This window comes from Ursus arctos, unplaced genomic scaffold (genome assembly GCF_023065955.2).
Source record: "Ursus arctos isolate Adak ecotype North America unplaced genomic scaffold, UrsArc2.0 scaffold_241, whole genome shotgun sequence".
Classification (NCBI taxonomy): Eukaryota; Metazoa; Chordata; class Mammalia; order Carnivora; family Ursidae; genus Ursus; species Ursus arctos.
The window spans coordinates 22,501-34,834 of record NW_026622921.1 but is presented as its reverse complement, the minus strand read 5'-3'; positions in this window follow the sequence as shown (position 1 = coordinate 34,834).

The window sequence follows — 12,334 nt, the reverse complement described above, 5'->3', positions numbered from 1 at the left end:
TCTGTCTCCTCCACAATGTCACATTTAGTGGGAACCGTGAGTTATGTTCACCATCTCAGATTGGCTTCTCTCAGTCAGGAATACACATGTACGGTTCCCCCACCTGGCTCCCCACAGCTACCCATAGTTCCATAGCTCGCTCATTTCTTTCCAACGCCCCCGAAAAACATTCCATGGCCTGGATGTACCCCAGTCTACATATCCATTGACCTCCTGAGGGACTTCTTGGTTGCCTCCAAGGTCAGGCAGTTATGAATGAAGCTACCGTGAACGTCTGTGTGCAGGTTTCTGTGCAGACGTCAGTTTTCAACTCATTTGGGCCGTTGATAAATACCAAGGAGTGGGATTGCTGGGTCGTACGGTAAGAGTGTGTTTAGCTTGGAAAGGCATCGCCCATATTTGTGGCATTTTTTGGATGATAGCTGAGAGCAGGGCAGCACACTGAAGGAACAAGGTCATGAAGGAGGTAGAATTCAAAGATGCTGGAAAGGAAGATGTCACCAAGGCACGACCTTTACCTCCATCCTCGTAGGGTTTGTGGCTGACCCTGAGGATGACATTGACATGAGACAGATGACCAGGAAAAGGAGCATACAAATTTGTTTCCTACAAGTGTCACATGACAAAGCCCTCCTGAGGAAACGAAGATCCTGAGAAGGAGCAAACCCTAAATGCTTGTATATTGGGTTGAACAAGGAGAGGCGATTGTGGGAGGGTAACTCAACAATGTGGCGAGGCTATAGGAACGTTAAGGATGTAAAACAAAACAAAACAAACAAAAAAGCAAGATCTGTTTGTCCAGAATTCTCATTCTCATTCTGAACTTCCTGTCCTTGAAGATCAGAATGTTACTCACGGGGCACCTGGGTGGCTCAGTCTGTTAAGGTTAAGTGGCTGCCTTCAGCTGAAGTCAGATCTCTCAATCCCGGCATCCTGGGATTGAGCCCTGCCTTGGCCTCTTTGCTCAGCGGGGAGTCTGCCTCTCCCTCTCCCTCTGTCCTTCCCCCCCTACTCATGCGTGGGCTCTCGCTCACCCTCCCTCCCTCCCTCCCTCCCTCTCTCTCAAATAAATAAAATCTTTTTAAAAACTTTTAAAAAAAGAATGTCTCTCACTCCCCTTCTGGCATAGGGAAGACATCTTCCAGGGGGATGGGTGGGGGAAGCTTCTGGGGAGAAAAGGGGGAGAGTCAGGTACCCTCCTTGCACCTGCGGGGCGGGGGGGGGGGGGGGGGGTTGGGTTGGGTGTGTGTGTGTCTGCTGCTGCCGCCGCTGCTGCTTTGTAGAAGTGTCTACAGTTCAAAACAGTACTCTGGTTTCCTTTATATCTAAAGCTTATCTCGGGTTTGGGGTTTGGGTTTGGACAGGAGGAGGGAGGGCCACATTTTCTTCTGACAGAGTGGAGAAAGAGAAGAGGGGTGCGGGCTTGTGCATATTCTTTTCCATCTTGGGGTGAGCGGAGGATTCAGATTCAGCTCTTGCCAGATGAGATCTAATTTCTCCATAAACAATCAGGCAAAATATCAGGCAAACAGAGGGCGAGTAAGCGTTAGAAGACCATGGACAAGATGGGTTCCAAAGCAATGATTTCATCAGAGGAACGTGAATGCCAAAGATTTCCAGGGACCATGTTTATGGATGACTTGGTGTGTAGGTCATTTCAAATTTACAGTGCTACCATCCATCCGGTCACTTCAGCATACTGTCTCCAGCTCACACGAGCAGTGTAGTCGTGCAAATATAATATGGGGCTCATCCAGGGATGGGATTGTGCCAGAGAAAGGGAGACAGCAGCATGTAATTGAGCCTAAGGAGTGTCCAAGAGAGTGACTCTCTAAAGTACATCGAGGCAGAAGGAGACCGGCTGGATTTTTTGTTTGCTTGCTAGGTGTTTGTGGCAATGGGGTGGATGTGGGTGGGTGTTGTTTATTTTCTGGACAAGGTGAAGGGACCCTTCAAGTGGAAGTATTTGCACAAGGGGTCTTGCAGGATGGGAGGGTGCAGCTCAGTCCCTTTACCAAGAAAAAAGGAGAATCAGACCTTTTAAGAACTAGGCAAGGAGAGGAGTCTAGCTTTGGTTATTGCAGCACCCAGGCACCTCGGCAGAAACAACAGAAGGTTCCCAAAAGGAACCGAGTTGCAGGAATCAGCGTGAGCAGGCCCCATCACCCTCAGCTCTCAGCTCTCAGCCCTCAGCCCTCAGCCACCTCCCCACCGGGGCAGGAGGCGTCTATAATCCAGTCTGAGCTCCAGATCTGGGTCCCGCCCCCCCTCACCCCCACCCACCTACAGGGCTCCCCTGCCCTCTTCTCAGCCAGAGACACATATGGGAGGGTGGTCCCAGAACAAATCTCCCCACATCCACAGAAATCTTGCCAGCACTTTGACCACTTGGCCTTGAGACACCAACTCATCTGTACCCGTGCATGATTTTTTCCTTGGACCAGGGGCCTAGTTCACCACTTAGGACGAACAGCAAATCCCCGCTTCCCCCCCTCCCCACCCTCCCCGCAGCCTATGGTTCCCAATTCGACCGGACAACATCAGTTGGGGGGGCGGGGATGGGGGAGCAGCTGAAGGGAGGGTCAGGGTGATCCATTCTAATGGGCCTCATTCAATCGTATCATTCAAATGCAGAAAGCTTTCTGTTAAAGTCAGAGCCTGGGGCTTCTCTCCACTGAATGGCTTTCCCAAACTTCCCCAACCCTTAGGCTGCAGCTTGCAAACTTCTGGGAAGAAAGGGAGGGAGGGAGGGAGGGAGGGAGGGAGGAGGGTAAGGGGAAAAAGGGGAAAGAGGATGTCCGAAGAGTTCACCTCATCTGGGTGTCAGTCCTTCATTCCATTTCTATGAAACATGGACAGAGGCCTGCCTTCTGTCACTGCCTCAAGCTGAAGTAAGGTGCAGTAGAGGCTTTGGAATGGAAGGGTCTGATACAGTGCAGGTCGCAACTTTTGGTCCCTTGTGTTATTGGAGGGGGTCTCAGAGATAGTTCCTTATCTGAGAACTTGGATATTTTTCTACATGGTTTCATTGATTTTATCCCCAAGTATACTCTATGGAATAGTAACAGCATAGCATGACCCAACTGTCTCATTCTGTCTCAGATTGATCTGATCCGGCGGGCCTCGTGGGCCTCGGAGAGTACAGACCGGTAAATTAGCCTGAGCCCCTCCCCCCCAGGACGGGGGCGGGGGGGGGGGGGGCAAAGGTCGTGGTGGTTAAGGGCTTCTTGTAGCCAAGTAGCTTAGTGTTTGGTTTTACCTCTATGGGTTCTTTTTTTTTTTTTTCCTTTACATATCTTTATTAAGTAATCTCTACACCCAACGTGGGGCTCGAAGTCACAACCCCGAGATCAAGAGTCGCATGTTCTACTGACTGAGCCAGCCAGGTGCCCCTATTTATATGGGTTCTTATTTCCAAACAGGAGTTAATAGAGGTGCCGCAAGCGGAGTTAACTATCACAGACTCGGCCTCATTCAGCAAGCAATCCGGTAGTTCATAAGAGGCATTTCTATGGAAACAAAAGGAAAACACTGGTTAATGGTTGGAACAAGGGATAAACCCAGTGTCTAAGTCCAGAGTACTACCGGTGAGAAGGTCTCTAGGATGTCAGGCTTGAAGCATCCTCAGATAGAGTGAGGGTGGGCAGGGGCAATCTGACGAATTTTTCTGGTGTGTAGTTCAAATGTCTCATTTTGAGTGGCCCATAGAGCAACAGGCACAAAGATTGTCTATGTACGAGCTATTGTTGCCATTTCCCTGAAATTTATTTCAAGTTGACCAGCTTTCACTTGCCACACTTCAGGAAAAAGGGCACTTTCAGTTCTTAATGATTGTAAGGTAAGAGAATGGGAGAATGTTGGAAACCTTAGTTTGAACAGTCATAGTCAGAGACTCAAGGAAACCCGAAGGATTCAGGATCCAGTCCAGGTTTATAGGCAAACAACATATGTTCAAAGATAATTCATCAGAACTAGCACCTAACACCTACAAAAGTGTGTTATTGAAATACAGTCTTTCTCCCTAAAGTCACCTTCATTCCTGTCAAAGATAGCCAAATGAAGATTAATTTGTTTGTAAAACAAGCCCAGTTTTTAACAAACATGGCCTAATCATCTACGTAAGCACAGCAAAAATAGCAATTGACCAAATCATATATAAGGCTTTCTTTCTTTCTTTCTTTCTTTCTTTCTTTCTTTCTTTCTTTCTTTCTTTCTTTCTTTCTTTCTTTCTTTCTTTCTTTCTTTCTTTCTTTCTTTCCTCTTTTAAATCTGCTTTGATGTAGCTTTTTATAAGGAATTTTAGATTGAACCTTTAACTGCCTTTTTAAAGCCAAGAGCCAAGCCAAGTATTTCCCATCGGATTTGTCTGCAAGACCTGTAGGTTGAGGTCGATTTCTCTCATCTTGAGGTCCTCCAAATTTCCTGAAGTTCCTGCATCTGTCAGGAGGTGGCATTCTTTACTCACCTGGTAAGACTGAGGAGAACACTGTAAGTAAGGTATCAGGCCAACATTTCCAAGGGGCTTTATTGGCTCCATAAAATCGATCTTTCTTAAAGCTGTCTCATCATATCTGAGTCTATGCTTTGTGTCTCTGAAAGATGACTTTCCAGGGGCACCTGGCTGGCTCAGTCGGTAGAGAGCACGACTCTCTCTCTCTCTCTCTCTCTCTCTCTCTTTTTCCCTTCATTTTTTTAAAGGTTTTATTTATTTGACAGAGAGAGACAGAGAGAGAGAGAGACAGTGAGAGGGGGAACACAAGCAGGGGGAGTAGGAGAGGGAGATGCAGGCTTCCCGCTGAGCAGGGAGCCGGAAGAAGACATGGGGCTCCATCCCAGGACCCTGGGATCGGGACCAGAGCCAAAGGCAGACACTCGACTGACTGAGCCACCCAGGCGCCCCTGTAGATATCTTAAGAGAAAAAGTTTCCTTGACCGTGGAAGAGCAAACACTGGGGGAGGGGGACCAACAATGTTTTGAACCAGAGTCATTAAAAACGCTCATCTTTTTTTCTTAAAAAACAAACAAGAAAACCCAGTCATCATTTTCCTGAATTCATTCAGTTCCATGTTATTACTTTTTGTTCTGTTTAAATGCAGCTTTTTCATATGTTCTGGAAATTCATAGTTTAATTTTAGGATCTGAAGGTTACCAGAAACCTGTATTTGTCAAAGGTCCTTTTTGTGAATCTTCTTGAAGCTGAACGATATTTTGCAAGAGCATCAGAACGGTAACTGTAAATGACACAAGAGTCAAAAATGGACACGGATATTGTATGGAACCAGAAAAGACCCTGAATAGCCAAAGGAATGTTGAAAAAGAAAACCAAAACTGGTGGCATCACAATTCCGGACCTCAAGCTCTATGACAAAGCTGTAATCATCAAGACAGTGTGGTACTGACACAAAAACAGACACACAGACCAATGGAACAGAATAGAGAACCCAGAGATGGACCCTCAACTCTATACTCGACTAATCTTCAACAAAGCAGGAAAAATCCAATGGGGGGGGGGGGGGCGTGCGGGAGACAGGCTCTTCAACAGATGGTGTGGGGAAAATTGGACAGCCACATGCAGAAGAATGAAACTGGACCATTTCCTGACACCAAACACAAAAAACAGACTCAACATGGATGAAAGACCTAAATGGGAGATAGGAATCCTTCCAAATCCTAGAGGAGAACACAGGCAGCAACTTCTGTGACCTCGGCTGCAGCAACTTCTTGCTAGACACATCTCCACAGGCAAGGGAAAGAAAGGCAAACATGAACTATTGGGACTTCATCAGGATAACAAGTTTTTGCCCAGCGAAGGAAACAGTTGACAAAACCAAAAGACAACAGACAGAATGGGAGAAGATATTTGCAAATGACAAATCAGATTAAGTATGTCTATAGAGGGGCGCCTGGGTGGCTCAGTCATTAAGCGTTAAGCATCTGCCTTCGGCTCAGGGCGGGATCCCAGAGTCCTGGGATCGAGCCCCACATCGGGCTCCTCCACTGTGAGCCTGCTTCTTCCTCTCCCACTCCCCCTGCTTGTGTTCCCTCTCTCGCTGGCTGTTTCTCTCTCTGTCAAATAAATAAATAAATAAATAAATAAATAAATAAATAAATAAAATCTTAAAAAAAAAAAGGGGGGGATCTCTATAGAATGTATCAAACTCAACATCCAAAGAACCAATTATCCAATCAAGAAATGGGCAGAAGACAAGAGCAGACATTTCTCCAAAGACGACGTCCAAATGGCCAACAGACCCATGAAAAAAGTCTCCACGTCACCTAGCATCAAGGAAATACAAATCAACACCACAATGAGATACCACCTCACAGCAGTCAGAATGGCTACAATTAACAAGTCAGGAAAGGACAGATGTTGGCGAGGATGTGGAGAAAGGGAAACTCTCTTACAGTGTTGGTGGGAATGCAGGCTGGGGCAGCCACTCTGGAAAACAGTGTGGAGGTTCCTCAAAAATTTGAAACTAGAGCTACCCTACGACTCAGCAATTGCAGTACTGGGTATTTACCCCAAAAATACAAATGTAGTGATCCGAAGGGGTGCCTGCACCCCAACGTTTATAGCAGCAATGTCCACAATAGCCAAACTATGGAAAGAGCCCAGATGTCCATTGACAGATGAATGGATAAAGCAGATGTGGAGGATGGATAGAGAGATAGATAGGTAGCTATAGCTATAGATCTGTATCTATCTATATCTATCTGTATCTAGCTATACATCTGTATCTAGCTATATGTATCTATCTATCTGTCATCTATCTATCATGAAATACTACTCAGCCATCCTAAAAAAGAAAGAGAGAGAGAGAGAGAGAGAGAGAGAGAGAGAGAGAGAGAAAGAAAGAAAGAAAGAAAGAAAGAAAAGAAAGAAATCTTGCCATTTGCAATGACATGGATGGAACTAGAGGGTATTATGCTAAGTGGAATAAGTCAATCAGAGAAAGAAAATTATCATATGATCTCACTGATGTGTGTGTGTGTGTGTGTGTGTGTGTGTGTGTGTGTGTGTGTGTGTGTTTTCCATAAAGAGTTACACGTCATCCTGATGAAGGACACTGCAGAAAGTCACGGAGTTTATTTTCTGTTTTTAGTGTGTGCAAGGCTGTGTGACTCTGATCTTATGGGAGCCAGGGAGGTTTTCTTTTGTTTTCTCATCTTTATGTTTGGAAACCTCCTTTTTAGGGCTTGATTGAAAAAACTTTTTTAAAGATTTTATGTTTATGTAATCTCTACACCCAACATAGGGCTCAAACTCACAATCCCGAGTCCCGACGGAGGACGGAGCCAGCCAGCAGCCAGGCACCCCTTGATTTTTTTTTTTTTTTTAATTGAAGCAAACATGCAATGTGTGCTCAGCGCGGAAATAGAGCCCACGTGTTGAGGTTTTGTGGAGTCATTTGGACCTGGGTAAGTGTGAAGGCCCGGGAGCAGGGCCCACAAATGTTAAAAGTTGACAATTTCTTTGATCAGTATTCACTTAACAGATGATTTATTGAAAGTGCTATTCTATGGCAAACGTCCTTCTATGTTCGGGATACAGCAACAACCAGATAGCTGAAGCTCCCACCTCATGGATTTAAAGTTTCAGTTGGATGTAGAGATAGGTAGGTAGGTAGGTAGGCAGGCAGGCAGGCAGGCAGGCAAGCAAAGAGATTTAAAACATGGCATCGGGGCGCCTGGCTGGCTTGGTCGGTAGAGCGTGTGACTCTTGATCTCGAGGTGGTGAGTTCAAGCCTCACGTTGGTTGTAGAGATTACATAAACATAAAATCTTTTTTTTTTTTTTAAGATTTTATTTATTTATTCGACAGAGATAGAGACAGCCAGCGACAGAGGGAACACAAGCAGGGGGAGTGGGAGAGGAAGAAGCAGGCTCATAGCGGAGGAGCCTGATGTGGGGCTCGATCCCACAACACCGGGATCCCACCCTGAGCCGAAGGCAGACCCTTAACCGCTGTGCCACCCAGGCGTCCCAAACATAAAATCTTTAACAAAGAATAAATGATGGGGTGCCTGGGTGGCTCAATCGGTTGAGCGTGTCTGCCCTAGGCTCAGGTCATGATCCCGGAATCCTGGGATTGAGCCCCGCATCGGGCTCCCTGCTCAGCGGACAGCCTGCTTCTCCTTCTGCCCCTCACCCAGCTCGTGCTGTGCTCTCCCGCGCTCGCTCTCTCTCTCTCTCTCTCTCTCTCTCTCAAATAAATAAATAAAATCTTTTAAAAAATGAACGAACGAACGAACGAACGAACAAAGCCACGGCATCAAAAGTGAGTGCTTGCTTGCTTGGGGGGGGGGGGGGGATCAAACCGGAATATCTTTAACCTGTAACATATTCTTTATCGATCCTGCTTTCACTACTTTGCCCGGATTTCATTTTCCACAAGTGACAGTCCCTCCCAAGTGGGCTTCTTTCATCGTAAGACCCGTGTTCTCCCCTTGTCCCGCAGAGAGAGAAGAGCCATGAGAGGCGAAAGTTGGGCAGATCGGTATAAATCTAGGAAATAAAATAATCGTTCCCAAGACCAGTAGCCAAAGTTCTGCTTCCGTTTAGGACCCGATGTGTTAAAAAAGCATGTATGGTCGTTGGCTTGGAGAAAGGGGAGGAGGCCGAAGTATCATCCTAAAGAACAGAGTAGGGGGAGAAACAGAAGTGAAAAGATCGAAGAACTGGTTTCCCCATCCATAGCCTTTGAAATGATTTGGTGTCTTCTCCTAAGAGAGAGCCCATTGTCCGTCCAATATTTCATACCGCTTTTCACAAAGTATCACAACACAACACAACACAACACATTGCACAATCCCGTGCCTCCAAACCGTCTACGCAATCCTAATGCGTCCTATCTGCGTTCTATTCTATCATGTGACTAGAGCATCATGTACTTCACCATTCCGCTGTTGTTTGACATTCAGGTGAATTCCAACTTCTGTTCGGGGTGCGTGGGGGGCGGTGTGTGTGTGTGTGTGTGTGTGTGTGTGTGTGTGCGCGTGCGCGCGCCGTATCTATTGCTGCTGTGCAGCGATCTGATCCTCAGGGTGTATCACCCTAACACCGCAATGGCTTGAAACAACATCTCTTTATCATTTCCTGGTGCTTGCCTTGGGTGGCCACGTGGTTTCTACCGGTGTACCCCGGGCTCACTCCAGCAGTGGCCTTCAGCTGGAGGGTCAACTGAGTTTGAAGGTGCAACTTGGCCACATTCCCAAGTCTGCAGTCGGTGCTGGCCGAGCACCGGGTTGCCTCTCTTGTCGATGCCTCTCATGGCCCAGTCAGCTAGACTGGCTCTCTTCCGTGAAGGTCTCGGGACGGCCTGCCAAGAGGGTCAAGCACGCTTCCGGACCACCTCTTCAGCTGTGGCTGTGCAACTAGTAAAATTTCACTTCTAGTCTATTCTTTTGGTCAAGACAAGTCCCAAGACCCAGTCCAAAACCAGGGGACAGAGCAATCGAGCCTACCTCCAGATAGCAGGAGCATCGAAGGCACATGACGTGAGGGTGCACACGTGCCAGGAGGTAAGGGAGGTACGGTTGTCAGTCTCCCACGAGGGATTCCTAAACCCTATGCCACGACGCACATTTTTGTAAAAGTAAGCTTGACGTGTTAGCGTCTAAAACATGATTTCCTTTGAATCGACCCCTAGAATTGGATTCGTCCAAAAGAAGGGGAAGATGCGTTTTTCAGGCTCTTGATACCAAAGCTCTTGACTTCCAGAATGGACTTGGATGACCCTTCACCATCTCTGCTTTGTAAGACAGTGCAAATTTAATTGGCCAACCCCGCATGAAAAGGTTGTCGATCACGTTCCCCTCCGAATTCAAATTCAAGGCAGGATTCCTTTTTAAAGGCACAGAGCAGCCAGCTCCGTGGCAAGGAGCCAGAATTCTCCGGGTGGATCTCAGATCCACCGAATCCCACAAACCCCGTGTGACGTGAATGTACGAATTCGTGGAGGTTTCCCTCCCGATGGCTAAGAAGATGCTTTCACATCAGTGATGACAAAACGCAAACCCACAAAACCCCGATAGATGGGCACGGTCTTCCCTAAAGGGTCCCTTATTTCATGGAATCCAATTCTTCCACCTTGCAGTCTGCATTCACGGCTTCTATTTTCCGAGAGGCCGACACTCTTTCTCTGCAGACATGTCACAAGATCGGCAGGATACGGTCTTCCGTGCGTCGGGCACACCAAAAGCTGTTGGGAAGGCCCCTGCCATCGGAATGTATTCGGCACGGATGCTAAGGAAGACTTTGAAACCGATCTAGTCCGGTTCCGTCCTTCAGTCCTCTTGGGGGCAGAGCTTCCGTGTTCCATGCCCCCTCTCCAGGAACGCCACTCTCCCCACAATTTCAGGTGTCCAGGCAACCCGGAAACTCTCGAGCTAGGTGAGTTCTTCTGGGAAGGGGCGGGGGGGGGGTTGGGGGGGAAAGGGTGGGCAGTGCCGACGTTTGGAAACATTGAAGGGCACCCGAGGCGAGGCTATGGCCAAACCGAGTCCGTGCACAGGTACGTAAGGCGGGGGTGGGGGGGCGGGGGTGGGGATGGGGGGGTGGTGGGGTGGGGCACGAAACCTGTGCTCTCCGTAGGTTACGAAAAGCTCAGGGGCACCTGGCTGGCTCTCTGTAGAGCGCGCTGACTCTTGATCTCAGAGTCCTGAGTTCGAGCCCCACGTTGGGTGTAGAGTTTACGTGAACCAGCAGCAGCAGCAGCAGCAGCAGCAGCAGCAGCAGCAGCAGCAGCACCACCACCACCACCACCACCACCACCACCACCACCACCACCACCAAAAATGATAATAATGAAAAGCTCGAAAAGCCCCACGGCCCCTGGCAGGATGTCTATGGCAAGCCACACCTCCACGACAAATAGCTTTCCACAGTGACGGCGACGGATGGCGGAAGGACAGAGGCAGCACCCTACCCCAAACCTCACAGCCTGCCTCCTTTCCGGCCAGATGTGCAGCATCTGGGAACGGCTTTGAAACCTTCCCAGTCAACGGCTTGGGCCCGCCTGTCGGGAAAAGCGCTCTGCTGTTCATTTCACTCCTGGACGAGCCTAGGAAGATGAAGCGGCGGTAGCTCTCCGGGGGGGGGGGGGGGGGGGGGGCGCCACGCGATCCAACACACACGACCACAGCCACTGAGGAGCATGAGATCTGTATGGCCTCGAGGGGTACAGGATAGCCCGTGAATCCTTTTCCAAGGAAGAAGGCGGCAACGTGAGAGCGTGCAAAACACTTTCTCACAGCATCTGCTGATGGTGCTAGGACTTCTGTCCCCGGAGAGGATACTATTTTTCCACCGCTTCCAGTTTTAAGAGAAAGGGTCAGGGGAAAATCATTCAGTCGTTCCACTCATCTTCATGGCTCATCGTGGAAAACGAAGACGCCGTACAAAGGAGCAAAGCGCGGATCCATGCAAACACATGGGTGAGCCCCCCCAAAACATGACGCTAAGTGAAAGGAACCAGACAGCCAGGGTGACATAATGCCTTGGGATCCCATGGGTAGGAAAGAGCCAGACGGAATAGCCCAATCCTAGAGGGAGGGAGCAAACAGATCAGAGGCTGTTGGGGGAGAATGGTGAAGAGAGCCGGGGTGAGGGTCAGGGTGAGGTTGAGGGTGGGGGGGGGGGGAGGCGCGGACGGGAAGGGGGAGGGGTGGGGGGTGTCTCTTTTTGAGGTGACGGAAATGTTCTGGAAATGGCGGTGCGGGTCGTGCAGCTTTGTGAGTAACCTTTAAAAAAAATAAAAAAGGCCACCGAACCGTACACTTTCAAGAGGATGTGAATCATGGCGTGCGAATTGTATCTCCACTTTGAAAATGTGTGAGGAAAAAAATGTAGCAGATGCAGGTTGGTAGGTTGGTAGGTAGGTAGGTAGGTGGGTGGGTGGGTGGGTGGGTGGGTAGGTAGGTAGGTAGGTAGGTAGGTGAACGGGCCGGTGGTGGACCGATGTTCGTTCGTTCGTTCGTTCGTTCGGTCCCTCCCTCCCTCCCTCCCTCCATCCATCCATCCATCCATCCATCCGGTCCGTGCGTCCACGAAGATCTGCATCAAAAGGTGTGGGAAGGGGGAGGTCGGGTTCTTGTTCTGAGTGGTTTTATTTGTTCCCCAAACTAATCACCTCTGTGGAGATAAACAAAGATCACCCACATGAGAACAGGAATCACCTGTTGAGGTCAACAGAGTCTGTGGGCGGTTATCACCACCTGGGTCTGGCAGAGACTCGAAGCAAACGCAGGCCAGGCGGAGGAGTGGAAAAGCTTTCTGGTGGCAAAGGGGGAAGGTCCAGTGAGAGGTTGTTGCGGTGGGCGGGGGGAGCAGGAC